The 8080-nt window shown below is 38.4% G+C and overlaps 1 long non-coding RNA gene across 1 annotated transcript; it reads left to right on the top strand.

Moving 5' to 3' along the window:
- Positions 1-336: 336 nt before the first annotated feature.
- LOC308660498 lies at positions 337-7106 on the top strand. Its single transcript, XR_014024742.1, has 3 exons — positions 337-605; positions 1419-1659; positions 4177-7106. It is a non-coding gene; the product is annotated as an uncharacterized lncRNA (long non-coding RNA).
- The last annotated feature ends 974 nt before the right edge of the window (positions 7107-8080 follow it).

Genomic DNA, 8080 nt, shown 5'->3' with positions numbered 1-8080 from the left:
ACCAAGTTTTAATGAATTAGTTGTTGTTTTTTTACTCTTGGAAAACGTAGGTGATAATGTTTATTATACAGAGGTGGAAAGAGATATTTGGGCTACTAAGTCCAATAACATTGGAAATCAGGGTTGCTAAGTCCAATAACATTGGAAATCAGGGTTGATAACCAACACTGACATCAAAAGGAAGCATAAAAAAGCTTTCCATTTGTATTAATTTGTAGAACAGGATATCAGTGGACATTTTTTATAGACTAAAGTACAAGTTCCTTGTCCATCTTCTTGAGTCAACTGCATGCAAGGTTACCGTGAGCTGTGTGTAACTAGTTTCTAACAAAAAGCTTCAACAAGTTTAATATATACCTTCAAGTAATTCAGTCCTGATATCCCTCTAGCTTGTGCTAATGGGGCTGATAAACATAAAATTGGGTCTTTTTTGTTATGCCTTTCAGTTTTTTTGCTTTATCTTGAAAGGATTCATTCCCACTACTGCTCTGGAAAAAAAAACTTCAAACTTCTAGCAACCTGAAGTTCCAACTAAGATGCAAATGAGACTTCTGTGTGCTGTGACTTAAGAGGGATAGATGAAACAGTGTATGTCTGCTTCTTGGGTAATGAGGAATGCCTTTTTGTGTATCTAAACTTCATTGTGAGTCTGAATTCAACTAGGACTCCTTCCTTCAGGGAACAGAGAAGTTGATGTATGCTTACAGTATCTACACTCTTTGATCCCTAAATGGAAATGGGGAGACAAAATGATTTTCCCAAGGTTATTTGCTCTTTTAAAAACACTACCAAGGCCATCCACATGATCTAAGTTTACAATTTCCATTTAATTTTTTTTGGAACTTATTTTATTTAAGGTCTTCGGGATATGAAAAAAGGAAGGAAAGGTGAAAGGCCTGATTGTAGTGAAAGGAAGGAAAAGAAAAAAAAATCCAGATATGCAACATAGGTTTACTGAATTCAGTTATTTTTGAAACACATTTGAGCTCAATATATACAGTATATGTTTTCTTATGTACCTGGGGATTCTTTCACCTCCTTCACAATTGCATCAGACATCTTAGAATGCTTGATAACATTTTTTTTTTCATTTTTTTTATTGGGCTTATAAACAGTCATGATTTTTCAAAATAACTAGAGGCAACAGACTGTCAGAAAGCATACGATTGGTTTTTTCCCCTTTTATTTTGTATACTGGGGTAAAGTTCAGTATATGGAAGAGATAGGAAAATTATGCTCAAAATTTTGGATTCTTAATCTGATGAATGCATGAGACAGCTAAATTCCTTTTGAGATCTGAAAGGTGATTCTTCCACTTAATTCCATTCCCACATACATATAGAAAATAATTTTGAAGTTGCATATTTTCTAATTTATGGAACAAATTGGGGTGGGTTTTTTTTTCATTACTCCAACAGGCCAGGAACGTTTAATCAGGATCAGCGAGGAGAAACATACCAGAATATTCAAACTCTATGGAATTATATGGCAAATCAGCATGGAAAGGAGAAGATTGTGGTTTCCAAAACTGGGAGCAGTCAAAAACAAGCCAAGAAAGAGCAAAGTATATCCCAGGGGAGAAAGTAAATAAAGCCATTCCCTGCAGAGACGGGAGCCCAACTCCTTGTGGAAATAGTGTCCAGTTGAGAATTGATACTGGTAAGGACTATGGATATATTTTTTGAGCTTGGTTCATTTTTGCTCATTTTAACACTAAGCCCCAACTTGTTTTCATCATGGCTTGTTGAATAAGCTGTTGTATACTTACGTATTACACAGTTTCTTTGCTGCTTCAGTTGCAACTGGCTTCATGCAGCATAATTCCATTTTAGTAAACAGATTATACAATAATAATAATAATTCTAATTGTGCTATGCTGAGAAACAGCATTCCTAGAAACAAAATTGAGAATCATTTGGGAAGCGGGGGGAAAGAAATCTCATTTCTCAAGTCAGTCTTAAGCAGTTTCTTGGTTGGCCTAATCTTAACAACTTTGTTAAATTGCAAGAGGGTTAATGCTGGGCTAATCATAGCGGGAATGTGAGTCCATAGCAGTGGGGCAGCAGGAGAAAAAGCTTGGCTTTGTGCTTGATGGTTGTTCTGTTTAGAATAGGGATTCCAAGTAAATCTTCCCATCTAGGTTTTACTGGTATTGCTCGAATTAGCCTATCCTAAAGCTCTCCACGCCCCAGGCCACATAGGTCTTCCAAGGTGCCCATTGGTACTTTGAATTACATCCTATTATCTGGATTTACTCTCAGAAAAAAATGGGGAAAAAACAGTATGGCACAGCATAAAGATCAACAACATGGCAGTCATGGACATAAAAGCTACTGCCTCCACCTGCTAAAATAGTACAAATCAAAACACTGAAATTCAGTGAAATCCCTCATCTGTGACATTTTGGTGATGTTACCAGACCTGAGGTGCAAAACCTCAGGCCACAACAAATGTGGCTGCTTGCTGCCATCTAGAGTCATCCGGATTTTTGAAGCACCAAACTGGTAGCCTTCATTTTTAAGGCTTTTAGGAGAGCTGACGGAGCACGGTGGCTCACATGGTTAGAACATAGGGTTAACAATTTGCAAGCCTGCATTCAAGACCTGAGGCCTTCTGTGTGATGGGGTGAGCTCCCATCATTCGCTCCAGCTCTTGCCAACATAACAGTTCAAAAGCTACAGACATGAGTAGATAAATAGATTCTACTTTGGTGGGCTTATTAACAGACCATGAAAGGAGCCCCCAACTGTGTGTCCCCCAAGCAGTGGTGATGTCACTGGCTAATTCTTTCAACCTGGAAATGCCTCAGTGCTTCCGACACGACAATGACAACCACCAGGAGAGCTATTTGATCCCAACTCATTTAAAAGAGCCTTGGTAGAGCAGTGGGCTAATGCCTCCTTAAGTAACACCAGCTGCCTGCAATTAGTGCAGGTTCACATCCCACCAGGCTCAAGGTTGACTCAGCCTTCCATCCTTCCGAGGTAGGTAAAATGAGGACCCAGATTGTTGGGGGCAATTAAGCTGACTTTGTAATAATGCCGCTTGGGGTGTGTGTGAAAGCCCTAACAAGCAGGCATATACATAGAATGAAGGCTACTGCTAAGCTTGTAAGCCGCCCTGAGTCTTCGGAGAAGGGCGGGATATAAATGGAATTAAAATAAGAATAATAAAAAAACTTGGTCAGTGGAAAGAATGATTAGATATTATTAGCATGATGTAACACAAAAGAGATCAATTGACCCAGTTAGCTAATACTCAATAAAATTTATCCTCAAACAGAACCAGTTATGCATAGAATTAAAGCTAATTTGACCCAATGAATTGTGGACAGGCCTAAATCTAGACATTCTGTTTTGATTAAGTAACTGTTTGCTATATAGAGAAAATCAACTGAAAAACCAGTATTGTTTATTCCAAGATCTGGCAACCCAGAGATATGTCTCTTCCACATTAATTGGCTATTGTTAGCACTTAGAGGTAATTCTGATATGAAGCAGTACTATATTGCTAATTCTTTTGTAAAGTCACATTAATAGAATCTTGAAAGACTAAAAGTACCTCTTCCTTTCTTCATGTTTACTCTCCCAAAAACTAGAGAAGATGCCTTCCGAGATACTTTCACCACATCTCCTCCTTCAGACACACATTTTATCAGACTACTGCATAATCTAGGCTGCACTCTTCTTCCCAAGATCATTCCCATTACAGTTATAGGGGTGATGCTTCTGCTGCTGCTGCCTTCTTGTTAAAGGGGATGGGGTTAGTGATATAATAAAACTTGCCAGTATTTGACTGATACAAAGACTCATAAGGTATCAGGTACTTCATGAAAAAGTGAGATGGAGAATCTGTCTTCCTAAAATAGCAGTTGTTGACCCAATTAAACCAGACGTGTGCTGCAAAAATCACTGCTGATGAGATGTAGTGAGATTCTAGTTGATTATTAAGCATGTTGCCGAAAAAAGCCATTTAAGATTATATTTGTCCCTGTAAATCAGAATCCTAGTGGAAAGAGATAAATCCTGTAGCAGATTACTTAGGAAGGACCTAGGGGGCTAGTTAACTGTTGTTGTTGTTGTTTTGGGGGGAGAGCCCAAGAAACTAACTAGGTTTATAACACAATGTCTGGAGGTCCTACATAGAAATTTTGTTGCATTTCTCTTTTTATTCCAGTGGATAATGGATGGAAGAGTGAGAATGATGGGAAGCAATCAGAAAAAGTCAAATCTGAGGAACTGAAAGAGAATTTTTGGAATCAAAGCAGACCAACAGGAGAAGGAGGAAGTTTTGTGGAGAAAAGAGTTGATAAATCTATTACTTCTCAAGGTAGAAGTTTCAGTGAAACTCCAGTGCAACCTAACAGCCAAACAGATAAGAGATGTAATAATTGTCTGAATATTCACCAGTTAATCCATGCAGAGGGAAAGTCAAATAAAAACTTCAAATTTGGAAAGAGTGTGAATTGGAACCACAACCTTGCTGATGGTCAAGCATTTCTTGAAGACAAGAAACCCTATAAATGTTCAGAGTGTGGAAAGGGCTTCAATCACAGCTCAAGCCTCCCTTCACATCAGAGAATCCACACAGGAGAGAAGCCCTATAAATGCTTAGAGTGTGGGAAGAGCTTCAATTCAAGCACAAGCCTTTCTTCACATCAAAGGACACACACTGGGGAGAGACCATTCAGCTGCTTAGATTGTGGCCTGAGCTTTCGGGACCATTCAGGCCTTATTAAGCATAAGCGGATTCACACTGGGGAAAAACCCTACAGTTGCTCAGACTGTGGCCTGAGTGTTAGCACTCAGTCAAGCTTAGTTAGACATCAGAGAATCCACACAGGAGAGAAACCATATCGGTGCGCGGAATGCGGAAAATACTTTGGTCAGAGCACAGATCTTGCTTCACATAGAAGAACCCACACAGGGGAGAAACCATATAAATGCTTAGAGTGTGGGAAAAGCTTCAGTCGAAGCACAAGCCTGACTTTGCATCAGCGAATCCACACTGGGGAGAGACCGTACAGCTGCTTAGACTGCAACAAGAGCTTTTCTGATCAGTCAAGCTTTATTAAGCATGAAAGAAGCCACACAGGAGAGAAGCCATATAAATGCCTGGAGTGTGGTAAGAACTTCAGTCGGAGCACAAGCCTTTCCTCGCATCAAAGGACACACACCGGAGAGAGACCGTTCAGTTGCTTGGACTGTGGCCTGAGCTTCCGGGACCATTCAAGTCTTGTTAAACATAAGCGGATGCACACTGGGGAAAAGACATACAACTGCTCAGACTGTGGCCTGAGTTTTACCACTCAGTCCAGCCTAGTTAGGCATCGTAGAATCCATACAGGAGAAAAACCATATCCATGCTTGGAGTGTGGGAAGTATTTTGGACAGAGCACAGATCTTGTTTCACATAGAAGGATTCACACAGGGGAAAAGCCCTATAAATGCTTAGAGTGTGGGAAGAGCTTCAGTCGAAACACAAGCCTAACTTTACATCAGAGAATACACACCAGAGAGAGACAATAAAGTAGGAAAAGTTTTTATCAAGCAGAAGAAAACCTATCCAGAGAAGAAGTCATATTTATATGTGCAGAAAGATCTTCAGAGAACAAGCATTACTTCAAAGTATTAACTTGGACTTTTCATCAGCCTATGTAGACTTCTTTTACTTAATTGTATTTTTGAAGGCAGCCATATGAAAAAGTTATTTTGTTGGTACTCATTCTCTTAAGAAATTTCTGCTATGGTCATTGAAATATAGATTAGAAATACATTGGTAATTCTAACGCATTGTTTAAATTGAAAAGTACGAGCAATTAAATTTTACATTGCTTGCAAAGAATGTTCTGTTGGAACAAAAGGTAGACAAAGTATATACAGTATCTGTAAGAAATTTTTGAACACTTTCAGAGCAACCATCTAAATTTGCATAAAATAATTGCATGGAGTAAAATAAACCATGCTGTTTCTCCTGACAGTGCCAGTTATAGCTTTTACGAGAAGGAAATTAGGCTGATAACCTATAGAATGGAGGGAAGCATCCAGATGCAATTGCAAGCGAAGGGGAAAGCTTTAATACATTAAAGCTTTAAAGGTCTGTAATTGATTACTAGGAATTTTTAATATATTCCTGGAGATAAGCTACATAATGGGACTTAACCTCTGAGTAGGTTTGCATAAAATTGTGCTGTAAACCAATAAAAGGTCAAAGAGGAAATCCAGATCATTGAAATCAAACTGAATGTGTCTGATCAAGGTTTGTTCTATGTTGGGGCAAGAGTAGAAGGGGTGGTGGTGGAATAATCACCGGCAGTTAAGAGAAGGATTAGCAATGCCTGCAAGTAAAATGCAAAAGGGAGCTTCTGAGATAGGAGAGATCTTGAGGAAAACAGTTGGTACTTTAAATTGTATACTACATACTTATTCTGTTCAGTAAATTAGATAGTCCTTGCTTAGCCATCACAGTTGAGACCAGCTCAGTCATTAAGTGAAGTGGTCGCTAATTGAAATGACTGCTTGTAAACTTACATCAGCTTTCCTTTCCTTTGCAGACCTGTGAAGATCATAAATTTGAGGATTGGTCACAAAGTTATTTTTTCATCAGTCATAACTTTGAAAAGTTGCTAAATGAGGACTATCTCTAATGTCAAAATATGCAGTAGCTGTAAAGGGAATGTCACAAATTTCATAAAAGATGTAAAATACAAGTATTAGCAGACTGAAAGGTTAGATTCCTTGTTGAATATTGTGTGACTTCGTAAGATGTAACAGAACAGTTGGGAAATCGATAGTGGGGTTTTGTTGAGATTATTTCATTTGGATTCAATTTAAATCTTTTTAAAAAAATTGAATCACCAAGAGATTAAAAACGTGCTGTTACACTTTATTTTACATTTCTAATTGTTTTTTGTATATTTTTTAAGTTGGGTTTCAAAACTGATCACTAAAACAAATTAATCGACAACTGTTTTATGTCTAAATAATATACTTTATGTAATGTTTTAGGGCAGCAATGATTTTTTCCCCCACAAGTCAGCTATCCAACTGCTTAACAAAGCAGCCCAGAGATGTTTCATCTCCTGGGACATTATGTCTGTAGAGCCATTATTTCATTGCAGTTAAAAATGAGGTAGGAAATTCCATGAAGAAAATCTATTAATGCCACACCTAGCTATACGTCACCCAACTACTTCAGTTCATTAAAAAAGACAGGCATACACTTATGCCAAGAGCTTGAGGTATGCTATAAAACAATATGTCTTAACTCATTCCATGCTGACATTCTTGAAGTTTGGGGCAGAAAGAGCTCCTTAACACAAATAACCTTAGAGACTGTTCTTTGCACTTAGGTTTTCTAAAATTTCCATTGCTGTTAACACTCGTACCCTTTATGTAATTGCAGCTGAGTTGGAGCTGTTATATGTTAAACTATGTAACAAGAGTTATATAACTAGTTATACTTTACTCCAGGGGTCTCCAACCCCTGATCCGTGGACCAATACCGGGCCACAGCATGCCAGCAACCAGTCCGCATAAACAAGCAAAGCTCCATGGTTGAAATATATGCAGATCAATGCAGCTTTGGTGTGACAGTTCACTATTGGGATGACCTTGTACCTACACCAGTACAAAAGCATTTTTAGACACTTAACTTCTGTCCAATTATACAAGTATACTTCTGTGTACTAATCAAGACATTTCTAGCTTGAAAAATGCCCGCGGGAAGAAAGTGTCACTCATTAGGAGTTATCTCAGTTGTAGACACAGATAATATCCCCAGCATCAATTCTCTGCATTAGATCACTGATGGCATACTTTTCTATCCCTCAGCTTTTGAGCAGAGTGTTAAATTACAATGAAGTAGAATTTGGCTGGATATCAGTAAGAACTTTCTAACAGGAAAAGCTGTTCAACTATTGGGGTAATAGTTGTACCAGTAGCCTGGTTTAATTTAAAAGTCAACTTTCTATGTCTCCATACACATCCTGACCAATTGGGACTATGAGTCGATAGTCTTCTGGGAAAGTAGATGGAGAAATCACTTTTATATAGACCTACCCAATCACCCAGCCACCCTC

The sequence above is a fragment of the Vipera berus genome (genome assembly GCF_964194415.1).
Source record: "Vipera berus genome assembly, chromosome: 1".
Lineage (NCBI taxonomy): Eukaryota > Metazoa > Chordata > Lepidosauria > Squamata > Viperidae > Vipera > Vipera berus.
Note: the sequence above shows the minus strand (reverse complement) of the source record. Positions and strands in the feature narration are given on the sequence as shown.